The sequence below is a fragment of the Myotis brandtii genome, unplaced genomic scaffold (assembly GCF_000412655.1).
Source record: "Myotis brandtii unplaced genomic scaffold, ASM41265v1 scaffold1660, whole genome shotgun sequence".
Taxonomy (NCBI): Eukaryota; Metazoa; Chordata; class Mammalia; order Chiroptera; family Vespertilionidae; genus Myotis; species Myotis brandtii.
In genome coordinates, this window is record NW_005356088.1 from 161,757 (window position 1) to 175,019 (window position 13,263).

The 13,263-nt window shown below is 36.5% G+C and overlaps 1 protein-coding gene across 1 annotated transcript in view; it reads left to right on the forward strand.

Annotated features, from left to right (window-relative positions):
* The window catches only part of TMTC1 (transmembrane and tetratricopeptide repeat containing 1), a gene marked incomplete at its 5' end in the record, with an annotated part of 239,908 nt that overhangs the window by 84,789 nt on the left and 141,856 nt on the right, over window positions 1-13,263 (forward strand). The gene's annotated exons all lie outside the window — the stretch shown is intronic.

The following is a 13,263-nucleotide window of genomic DNA, read 5'->3' on the forward strand; positions in this document are numbered from 1 at the left end:
AACCCAGCAGATCCCCTCCCAGTCTTGATAGCAGATTTATAACCCCACCTATCACAAAGTCAAAATTCTCTTCCCCATTCATCCTAATAAAGCAGCAGGGGTTTCCTAGGGCGACTGCTGACAAGTCTAATTGTTCACAGCTGGAGAGTGTAGGGCTGGTTCCAGTGATGAGATTTTAACCCTCTCCTTCTCCATTTCCCTCTTGACTTGACAGATAGGAGTTAAACTCCAAGGATTGGTAACAGATATTCAGATTTTCAGGAGATCGAAGTTCTGTTCATACTCTGGCTCTTGAGATAGTGATTTGGATTTGATGAAATGCTAAAGGTTAAGAGCAGAGGTCTATGTTTCAGGCAAGAGTGTAGCTATGAAAGTATGGCTGTTTTTTTGTGGTTAAACAAGTGAGATACTGGAGCAGCTGAAGAGCAAAGGTCTCTTCCTGGTGTTCTATGAAGTTCTTCTCTAACTTAGAAACATGAGAACCAAGAGGACACAAGGAGGAGATGCATGGGACACATATGCTACATGATTTGTAAAAGTGGTTATTTTACATCAGGGGTGGGGAATATCTGGCCCAAGGGCCGTATAAGGCCTGCGAAATAATTTGGTCTGGCCCTGCCAAGGCATTATGAGTGAGTCAATTAAATGTTTGAGCAAATATATCAGGCTAATTTTTAAGTTGGTAATTTTGTATGGCCTGAGAATTATGTTATAAATATTGGCAGACAAATGGTTCCCCACCTCTGCTTTAGATACTGTGAACCTTACATATCAGAGAAAGTCTCCATCATTGGCATCATTTTCAGACACTTTCTGAGTTGTGAGAATGCGCCATGATGGATACTGGGAATATAAAGAAAGAATGGAAGTATAAGAATCGATTCTATTCTTGCAATAGAACCCAGGGAAACAGGACACATGTGCTCATAGAAAGGGACAAGATATATCCAGGCAGATGCTATGCCAAGTGCTAAGTGACTGGGGGAAGAAGTGGAACTCAGCTAGTATGTAGCAGGCAGTGGAACCTGTACTCAGACTTAGGGCTACATGATTGTGTTCTTGGTTCCTTTCGTATCTTCCTTCATTTATTTGACAAATACATGGGGTGAACCTACCACATGCCAGGCACTGCTCAAGGTTTGGGGAATAAATTGTTAAAAGAAGCTAGCACAGTCTCCTGCTCTGGTGCAACTTATAGTTGTAGTTTTTACAGTGAATGAGGATGATATATAAGAAAAATTATACTTCTGTAGACACTCATGGTTGTCAAAAACCCTTTGATATCCTCTTATTTCATTTTTCTTTCAATAAGAATAACACTTCTTCTGTCAGTTTACTAATAAGTTGTTCAAATTCTTCAAGTTTATTCTGGTGCAAAGTAGAAAATGAAAAAATTAAATATTTAAAATTAAATAATGTTAATTTGCACAAAATTCTCCATATATTAAAAATTATAGGCTGTAACACTGATGGTTGTTAATTCTTATGTTTATTTAAATCTTCCATCTTAATGTATGTTACAGTATTTGAATCATGCAAATACTTTGAAAAAATTTTTAAAGAATTTTTTTGGTATGCAAGAATTTGAGGCAACCTCATCAACACCAATTCCATTCCTTTCCCCCCCAATTATTTCATAATATGTCATTACTTGCAGATGATCTTAAATCTTCCCACAATGCACATTTTTCCCCAAGGAAATTAAAAGGAAAGGAAGTAAATATTACATTTCTTTTAGAGCTTCTGTCTAATTTCTTTCCCAAAGGTGAGCTTTTGCTGCATCATTATGACAGGGACCACAATCATATATGCAGTCTGTAGTTGACTGAAATATAATTATGTGGTTCATGACTGAAATATAAAAAATAATGCATTCAATAATCTAAAGGCTTGAATTTGATGAATTTTTAAGCTGGAATATATACATGAAGGCCATATGTCAGGCTGTTCTGCAAATACTAAGAAAACTAAAGTATAATATACAGGGTGGGACAAATGTAGATTTATAGTTGTGAGTACATGAAACATAAGTTTATTCTTATACTATTATTTATTAATTATTGTATTATTTTCCATATGAACAACTGTAAACCTACTTTTGTCCCACTTTATATAACATGCTATGAATCTTCCTGGGCATTTTAACACTTTTTCCACCCAGGCTGTCAGATTTGTCTTTCATGAAAAAATATCTAGTTTTACAGTGGAATCCACTGATAGATTCTTGTCATACCAATATTTATCACTACTATATAAGAAGATATACTCCTAGAGCTTTTAAAGCTTTATTGAGGTATAATTTACATATTATAAAATGTCCCCATTTTAAGCAATGCTTTTAAATAGCTTTATAGAGTTTTGCAAACATGACTACAATCCACTTTTGGAACATATCTCTCACCCCAAAAGACCCCCATGCTTATTTACAATCAACCCTCACCCCCAATCCCAGCCCCAGGCACCCACTCATCTGCTTTCTGTCTTTGTAGATTTACTCTTTCTAGACATTACTTCTAAATGTAGTAATAAAATCAGTATTCTTTTGTGTTAGATTTCTTGAACTTAGCATAAAGTTTTTGAGGTTTATTCATGTAATTGCATATGTCATTATTTCATTTACTTTTATTGTCAAATAGTATTCAGTTGTATTTTGTTTATTCAGATAGTGGACATTTAGATGGTTTTATTTTGGGTCATTGTGAATAATTCTGCTCTATATATTTGCATATAAATGTTTGTATCACTGAAGATACAAAAGATATCAGTATATTAAGATCATTGGAACAATTTTAATATTCTCTATCAAGAGTAATACTAGTGTAGCCCTAGCCAGTTTGGCTCAGTGGATAGAGCATTGGCCCATGGACTGAAGGGTCCTGGGTTCGATTCCTGGTCAAGGGCATGTACTTTGGTGGCAGGCTCAATCCCTAGCCCTGATCGGGGTGCGTGCAGAAGGCAACCAATCGATGTATGTCTCTCACATCAGTGTTTCTCTCCTGTGTGTTTCTCCCCCTCCCTTACACTCTCTCTAAAAATCAATGGAAAAATATCTTCAAGTGAGGATTTTAAAAAAAAAGAGTAATAACAGTGTACACAGAGGTCATTTAGATCAAAATGTTCTCATGAGCTGAGAGTACTTTCGAGTTATTTATTTTTAAAAATAAATTATACTTGTCTAGTCTCTACAAAAAGAATACATTCTCATCTATTCATAGCTTCTTTCTTTGATTTATTAAGATCTTGAATTATGTCCTTCCCTTCAGTGATCTGCCACCTTCTGAGCATAGCATCAGGTCTTCTGTGGTCACTGGTGTCCATCTGAGCCTCATGGCGTTGAGTCTGAATAATCCCACTTCATGTCTTTTCTTTCTACTAACACACATTCATCTCTGCAACTCACTTACAGTTTTGCTTTTTCTGCCTCTGCCTTCTTTATCATAGACCCAAGTATAACATTTTGGGGGAGTAAGTTTATTTATTTATTTTACTTTTGGGATCATGACACACATAACACATAATCACATGTCTTATGAAACCTCCTAAAATATTTCCTCTGTGAATGCTAATATCTGAATGCTTGAGAATTGTTTCCTTAGTTTTGTCTTTAGATGATAGTCAACTGAACAGTCATGGTAAAGAATCCAAAGCAGAGTTTTCATCTTAAAGCAGTTATTTAATCCTGGTCTCAAGGGGGACCAGGAAAATTTTTTTCAAAATGTAGTAAAATAAAATGAAAGACTATCTTGAAAAACTTAAAGAATAGGAAAACACACATACTCTTTAGCGATTTAATGTTTGTCACCAAATTAAAATGTGTGTATATATGAGCTGTGAAGTTCAAGTACTATGACAATAGTTTTAATAAATAGACCAGAACTTAACATATATAAAAATGTTATATATTTTGAAATGAATGATCTCGGCTATAAACTTACCCCATCCATTTTGCAATTCCTCAGACGTATTTTAGAATTTCCATCAGTGCCAGTTTATGAACCAAATAAAAAACTGATCTCATTACTTTATTGTCACATCTCATATATAAAATGCAAAAGCAATATGCCTTAGTAATTGAGATTATATAAAAATGGAGATTCCTATCTCATATATTGCCTAGTGCTTGGGTTAGCCTGTTTTGAGATGCAAACATGTTTTTTTCCCCCATCTCATCTCATAAGAAAAGCAATATGTTTAAAACAAAGAAGGCACTGATTGCAGCAGTTCATTTACTGTCTTTGCTAGAATTTAGTACCAAGCCCTTTTACCACCTATTACAAAACAAAACAAAAATTCTCTAAGAGGCTGTGAGATGACCCAGTTTGCATTGTGATGAAGGTCACTTTGGCAAATTGTCTTATTGGAGGGATTGGTTTCAAAAGATATCCATTCATCCCATTATTTATTGGGTTGTCAATCAGGGCCAGCAGTGACTTAGGTAAATGTGGATATTGCAGTCGGTGGATGCAGTCTTGCTCAGGTAAAGGACTTGGTTAAATATGCAATGATCTATTCTGTATGATCAACATCATTACCATGCAGTGGAGAGGTGAAGGTCCAAGCAGGGCCATTTTCTTTACCATGACCACTGAGCAAGTCAGCGGTGAATGAGTGGCTTCTGTAGGAAAGGGATACTCCACAGCGGACAAGAGAGAAAAAATTATGGAATGCAGATGGGTGCATATTTATGCACTCATTCATCTAACAAGCCTGGAAGGTAATTCCTATTAATTTTAAAACATCCAGGCTTACATTATAAATTTATGTTCTGGATGTTCAGGGAAGTATTAGAAATCTCTGTGCCTCAGTCTTCTCAGCTATGTACCCTGGGAAAGTTATAAAAGTTAGAGAATAGAGATAAATTTCAGAGTCCAGAATCAGCCACATTGTATATATTTTACTAGAAAAATAGGTATAGTTTATAGAAGTTCAGCTACTATATTTAAAAAAGCAACACAGTAGATTAAGTACGATAGTAGCTTCTTTTTCTCCATTTCAATGAATTGTGGAGGTAGATAGCCTAAATTTGGTATGATGCCTCCTCAAACTTGTCTTATTCTCTTTGTTTTGCCAGATTTTTGTCCCAAGTTCTCTGTTCTTCCACTCCCAGGTTATGGTCCTTATCTTTATAGTCTAAAATAATTGCTAGCACTCTGGCCGTTGCATCCAAGTTTAAGGAGATAGGATTGTAGTAGGACACAAATGGGGTTCTTCTCTGCTTTTCAAAAAGATTTCTTAGTAGGCCCACCTGACATTTTTACTTATTTCTCATTGGTCAGCAATGAGTCCCACTAAAAATTGTGTGTCTGTTACTAAGAAAATGGGGAGAATGGATACTGCAAGGAAGGACAAACTCTGTCATAAGATATAACTATTAATGTCCTGTATTTATACTTAGCAGTTTAGTCAGGTTATTGAGTCTTACTTTTCTCATCTATGAAATGGAGACAGTACTAATTTCAAGGAGCTGTTATGAGTAAATGATAAAAGAGATCATGCATGTAAGGCCCCCATAGGTAGCTATATACCAAACTGGAGCATTAGGCTTTGGGAAGGCCCAGATTTGGAGCTTCCTGGCTCTAAGAGACCATACTGCCTGGACAGAGTCATGAATATCTGAGACCCGGTCTGATAGAGGACCTGCACCTCACCTGGCTGCCCCCATAGTGGCAGAGATAGCACTAGGGACTGGCATATTGGGATTCTTACCTAGCATGGAGCAGGTTTGTGGCAACCTCTTTTTTTTGGTTGCTTAAGATCCAACTTACTTGGTAGAATCACAAAGGCAGAGGGAGTTTCAAGAGTGTGATATAGGACTTTGACCAGTACTCTAATGTAATTTGAGAAATAAGGTACAGGGCATTACTTAGTCTTTGAGATTATTATGCAGAGTTGCTTAGAAGAGCTATTAACCATCTATAATAATAAAAGCACAATATGCTAATTAGACCGCACAGCTGAACGACCTTCTGGATGTCATTCTGGACGTCCTTCTGGATGAAGCCGCGGCGGCAGGTGCCAAGGCAGAGGTGGTTAGGGTTGTTCAGGCAGGCAGGCGAGCAGTTAGAGGTGATCAGGCAGGAAGGTAGAGGCGGTTAGGGGCAATCAGGCAGGCAGGTAGGTGAGTGGTTAGGAGCCAGCAGTCTCAGATTGCAAGAGGGATGTCCGACTGCCGGTTTAGGCCTGATCCCACAGGTATCAGGCCTAAACCGGCAGTTGAACATACCCAAGGGGTCCCGCATTGAGAGAGGGTGCAGGCCAGTCTGAGGGGACCACCCCCCCATGCATGAATTTCGTGCACCTGGGCCTCTAGTACTTAAATAATCTAGCCCAGGTGTCCTCAAACTTTTTAAACAGGGGGCCAGTTCACTGTCCCTCAGACCGTTGAAGGGCCGGACTATAGTTTAAAAAAAAACTATGAACAAATTCCTATGCACACTGCACATATCTTATTTTGAAGTAAAAAAACAAAACGGGAACAAATACAATATTTGTATTTGCATGTGGCCCGCGGGCTGTAGTTTGAGGACCCCTGATCTAGCCCCTGCTGCTGTGCACTCTGGAGCACATTGTATGGAGTTGTCCAAGGGGCAAACAGCACTGTTACAAATAAGCATTGCAGTCTGGGGTACCCTGTCTGGTAATCTTTGACTAGTCTCAGATACTAGAGCATTGGTTCTCAACCTTGGCTGCACATTAGAATCACCTGGGAATCTTTTCAAAATCCTGATTTCTGGGACTCATCCTCTGGAAATTCTGTTTCTTTGTTATGGGGTGGGGAACAGAATTTCCGGAGGATGAGGCCCAGAAATCAGGATTTTAAAAAAGATTCCCAGGTGATTCTAATGTGCAGCCAAGGTTGAGAACCACTGTACTAGAGATTCTAAATTAAACTTGTGATGCCCTTTCCCTCATAGATATTTCCCCCTTGCTTTCCTAAAAACAAGGTATTGTGACTGAATTGTGCACCCCAGCCATATGTTGAAGCCCTAACCTCAATGTTATAATATTTGGAGATAATGTCTTTAAGGAGATATTTAAGGCTAAATAAGGTCATAAGAGTGGGACCTTAATCTGACGGAACTGGTATCCTTATAAGAAGAGGAAGAGTCACCAGAGAGCTCTCTCTCTCTCTCTCTGAGTGCACAGAGGATACAGTGAGAAGACAAGCACCTATAAGCCAGGGAGAGTGGCCTCACTTGGATTTCTAGCCTCCAGAACTGTAAGAAAAGAAATTTCTATTGTTTAAGTCACCCAGTCTGTGGTATTTTGTTATAGCAGCCACAGCTTAATAATGCATAAAGCCATTCTTTTCCATAACCACATTATCAAAATCAGGAAATTAATGTTAAAGCAATTTTTCTTTGTCTGCGGACCTAATATCAATTGTCCTAATAAAGTTTTTTATTGCAAAAGAAGTCCCAGATCATGTCTGCGTTCACTTGCCATGTCTCTTAGCCTCTTTTAATCTAGATTCTAGAACATTTCATCATTCTTTCTTTCTCTTATGGCATTGAGATTTATTATAAGTATAAGGCCAGTTATTCTGTAAAATGTTCTTTAATGGAGGTTTGTCTAATATTTTGCCAAGGTTAGATTTAGGCTATGTATTTTTGGCAGGAATATAACAGAATTGATGTTGTGTCCTTCTCAGTGTGTTATATCAAGAGACACCTGGTGTCAATTTGTTACATTATTGATGGTGTTAACTTTGATCATTTAATTAGGGTAGTATCTACCAGGTTTCCCTACTGTGAAGCTATTTTTCCCCTTTTGTAACTAATAAATAGATTTGTGGGATCATATTGAGACTGTAAATATGCTTCCACCCAACAATTTTAAAATTCACTAATGTTTTCTTGCTTGATTCACTTACTGCTGTTATGGTTGCTAAATTTTCTAATTCTGCTATTCCCTGTACATTTATTTGTTTTCTTTCAACAGTTAGAATGAGCTTTCCCTTCTTCCCCACTTATTCATATATTTATTTGTAACAAAATAGTCTAATAAATATTAAAATATGCTATAATCCATATTTAAATTCTGGTCGTACTACATAAACTCCAAATTTAGTGAAAATATATCCATTTGTTTAATGAGATATAGCAATGAGACAAAAAACAACAACAACAACAACACTTCAATTAATTTATATAGAGATGAGATTCCCATAGCTGGAATGGATTTTCTGGCTGATGAACAAGAAAGAATCAGATACGATTGTCTGACTTCTAGGTAGGGTATAATAGAAAATATATGAGGGGGGATTTAGAGATGAAAGTGTTGAGTTGAAATTGCAGAACGTCAGACTGTCAAACCTCAGAGGGAAGGGGCGGGTGGGGGTAAGGGGAAGAGATCAACCAAAGGACTTGTATGCTAGCATATAGGCCTAACCAATGGACACAGACACCAGGGGGGTGAGACCATGAGTGGGGGGGATGGGGGGTAATGTGGGGATAAGGACACATATATAATAACTTAATCAATAAAAAAATTTAAAAATCTTACTTCTTTTGGCAATATGTTAATTACTGACAAAAATAAAGATGCGTTTATGTAGTCATTATATCAACCAAATACTGGAAAATTTAGTTTGTATTTTAAGAAAAATAACAGCACGAATTAAATAGCCACTTGTCCATTAAAGATGGTATCTGACAATAATAAAACACACACACACACACAAAGAAATTGCAGAACGTCTGTTTTAGGGAGAGATGGTTTGATGTGTGAAACAAGCTCAGGGATGATGTCTGGCAAGAGATACGGGTTAGAGCACAGCTTTGTGCTGGGACAGGCTCCTACTGGGTCAAGAGCCAATTTTGTGCATCTCTTCCCAACTTCATCTTCGGTGCCATCATATGGGTGACTTGAAATCAGCCATGAAGGGAGGATTTATACCACAGATATCAGCAAATGAAACAAATCAAACTGTTCTCTCCTGAAAGTGAATGAAACCATTAAGTGATAGTGTTTAATATGAAAATAAAATATGTCAGTGAAAAAATGGCATATTAGGGGTGGATGGAAGAAGAAAAGCCACAGAAGAGCTTCAGAAAGGATGGAGAAATATTTAAAGGGAACGAGAGATGCAGGTTTTCAAAGAATCCAAGAAAGAAGGGTTGATAATGTCACATGTAGCTAAGATGTCCAGTCAGATAAAGACTCAAAGTGTGTTAGGGTATTAGATTGTTTGGTGGCTTTAGTAGAAGTTTTAGTTTAGTGACTTGAGTAGATGCTGGATTGAGCTGAGTAAAAATTTAATAACTGTTGAGTGGTGAATGGATAATAATGCAGCTTTTAGAGCCAAGAAAAGTGAACATCCCAGGTTCACTTTTTTTGTTAAACAATCCTACTGTATAATAGTCTACAGTTTTAGACCATAGTAAACGTGAGGCCAATGAGTAGTTTATTCACCTTCTGTAGGTGCCCTCACCTACTTTGCTTATAAAGGAAGGAACCCATTTAGAAAGTTGAAATTTGCTTGATTTAATCTTGGTATTGCTCCCCATCCATTTTGTCAGATTTTATAGCATAGCACTGAAAACAAGTTTCAAGTTTTATTAAGCTTCTCAGTAATACTACTTGCAATATTGCATACCAGGCCTCTTCATCTTTTCTGGTTGGCAGTTATGTTTTCAATGGGAACTAAAACAGTAATTTGCTCTTTCAAAATTAGTGGTAAGGTTTGTGAAATTTTTGTTAGAACCATAAGTACATAGAGTGGGATATTATTTCTTTACTTTTTGTCTTTTTTAAAAAAAAACATGTTAATTTAGGTAGCGAAAAATTGAATCTTTAGGCACAAAAACCTTCATGTATTGCATTTAATATTAGTTTATTCATAATTGTATGACTTTGTGGAGAGTCATTTATTTTCTTTTTGAAATAAATTTGAAAATAAGGAATACTATACAACTGCATTTGAATGGAGAATGACATGAAAAAATGCATAAAAATAAGTAGGGCAGTTTTCAATTCTAGAATGTTGACTATTTTGTATTACGCCTGGGAATTTGTTTTCTGAATCTTTGTGCCAACAATATAAAAGTACTAATTAAGTTATCTTGATATCTAGTTAGGAAAATCTTATCTTGCTTGGTTGAACTAATTTTAATTTACAATGTTTGTGAATGCATTTTAGTTGTAAAAATAAAAATATGTATTGGAAAGATATGATCTCATCATCCTACACTCAGTTACTCTTTAAAAAGCAGTTTCTTAGATTGGCAATAGAAAGCACCATTTGTAACAGAAAGGAAAAATTCTTGGAGTTTTATTAAAAATAGCATGACATATCTGAACAAGGGACTTTTTCACACATTTCTATGTAACTATTGAGTTTGAAAAATTTTGCATGTTCACTATAACCAGTCATTTGCATAAGTGTTAGAAAATAATGGTGGTAGTCAACTGTGTGTGTGTGTGTGTGTGTGTGTGTGTGTGTGTGTGTGTCCGTCCGTGTCCCAGGCCTTGTGCTAAGTACTCACACTGTATTTTCTTCCTTAATCCTTCCTACTAGTTACAGCTCACAACTAGGAAGTAGCAGTCAGTCTGAATCCAGGTCTATCTGTCTCTAGAATCAGAGACCAATGTCTGATCAGTATATCAGACTGAGAAAGAGAGTCAAAACAATAAATAAACAAGAGAAACATTTCTCAATGACCTTAATTTTGATATTTCTTAACATTAGGAAAGTAATCAGATGTAAATTTGTTCAAAGCAATTTAGGATTAAAAAGAAAGAGAAAGCCATCTTTTCATTGTTGTTATAATTGTCATCTTTTGATTTAATGGTAGAGTCACATGAGATAAACTTTATATATTTCCTCTGATATGAGAAAAACTGTCTGAAATTATTTATGATTAGCTTAAACTGTTAGGAGTTCACAAACATTTGAGATTAAAATTTTCTTTCTAGTCTTATTTTTCTCTAATTAGTCAATATCAATAAAAATCTCTGGAAATTCCATGTTTTACCCCAAAAAGAGTAAAAAGTTGATGCTTATTTTTTAACCACTCTGTCCTGCCAATACTGCTAACACTGTGCTCTTTTTTCCCTATGAACTTTATAAGAAATACATTCTTTTCAACTTACTTGTAAGCTACCCTGTTAGTGAAAACATCTCAACCCTTTAATAATTAGGAGAGGCTCTTTGCAAGCTTAGCTTCCTTTAGGTATGTTTAATTCTTTTTATTTCCCTTATTTTGTTGGGCTTCCCACTTTCTATGAACTTTTGAATTGTTTAAAACAAAATTTGTACAGTTACATTTAGCAGCACTTATCAGAAACAATCTGTCAAGACAGATCATAATTAGTGTTTATTTCTGTTACACACAATTGACTACAGATTTTAAATATATAGGCATTTTTAGCCATTGAGGTTTATGTGAAGTTTTGATGAGAGTTATTTAGGTTCACATGTTTGAGGGTTTTCTGTAAATTACTTTTCTGTGATTTAGTATGACGATGTTTATCTCAATTTTACGCATCTATCTTCTATTTTGGGGGACTTTTATATTAAGTTCCTGGATGTTTTGTGTGTTTTTTTCCCCTGGAAGAATGCTGTAAATAAGTTTGACTTCACTTCTTGAAAGTCAGAGTTTCCACTGATTTCAGTTGTGAACCCTCTGCAGTTTGAAACTGTCTGGGCAATTGAATCACAAACTTGGTATATTAAAGGAAGGAAGCCAGGGGTTATGATGATTCAGTTGCTGACAACGGAAACCAAATTCAGCCTACTCTAAGCTCCCTTTCAAAACAAGGTAACTGCAGGTGCTGACTATATGAAATTTTAACACCATTCATGCTTTGAGCTTAATGTTCTTCAGTGATGAGGCAGCATGGTACAGGGAGAAAGACACGGACTTAAGAATTAGATTAGCTTGATTTTTTTTAAAAAAAACTTATTTTAAAATATTTGGAGATTCATAGGAACATGCAAAGATAGTACAGAGAGGTCCCTTAACCTTCACCCAGTTACTCTTAAAGCTTAATTGTGCATACAACTATCCTTCTATATAATAAAAGCCTAATATGCTAAGTGTCCGACCGTTCATTTGACCATTGGGCCAGTCACTATGACAGGCATTGACTACAAGGGGGCAGATGCTCCAATCGGTAGGTTAGCTTACTTCTGGGGTCCGGCCGATCAGGACTGGAAGAGACAGGCCAGACACACCCTAGAGTCCTCCTGCAGTCCCTGGCCCTTCCCCAGCCGGCCCCTATTGACCCTGATCAGGACTGGGCAAGATGGGCCTGACATGCCCTGGACAAATCTGTGCACCAGGCCGGTTTTGGCCCGATCCCCTGCAGGCCAGGCCGAGGGACCCCACCAGTGCATGAATCCATGCATTAGGCCTCTAGTATTACAATATCAAACCCAGGAAATTGACATTTGTACAATATATGTGTATATTTCTAAGTCGTTTTATCATACCTAGAGATTCATATAAGCACATCACAATCAAGATACCAGATTATTCTGTGAACACCAATATGTCCCTTATGCTATCTCATTATAGTTGTGCCTACCCTTTACTCTGTGTTTTACAAACTCTAAACCCTGACAACCACTAATTTTTTATGCCTCTATAATGCTACTTTGGGAACATTATATTAATGGAATCATACAGTCAGTGGCCTTTTGAGTTTAGCTTTTTTTAAAGCATAATGTCTTTCAGATTCATCCAGGTTAGTGTGTGTATCACATTTGTTCCTTTTTATTGAAGTGTGATTTGGGGGGAAGCAGTAGGGATTATTATAAATAAGCTGTTATGAACATTCATGCACAGGTTTTGTGTGGACATGAATTTTCATTTCTCTATGATGAATGCCCAGGAGTGTGATTCCTAGGTCACAAGGTAAGTGTATGTTTAGATCTTTAAGAAACTACCAAACAGCTTTCCAGACTGACTGTACCATTTTATATTTTCTCCAGTAATGGAGAAGAGATCCAGGTTTTATGGATCCTACCCAGCATTTGGTATTATCATGATTTTTTGTGTTTTTATATTTTTTATTTTGGTGTTCTGAAAGATAGGTAGTGATATCAGTGTTATCTCATTGCAGTCTTGTTTTCATTCCCCTTTGGCTACTGGCATGTGTTTATTCACTGTCCACACATATTCTATAGTGTAATGTCATTTCATGACTATGCTTATTTTCTAATTGAACTGCTTGTTTTATTTAACTTTTTTCCTGTTGAGTTTGGAGAGATTTTCAATATAATATAGATACTAGTCCTTTGTCAAATAATTATCCTAG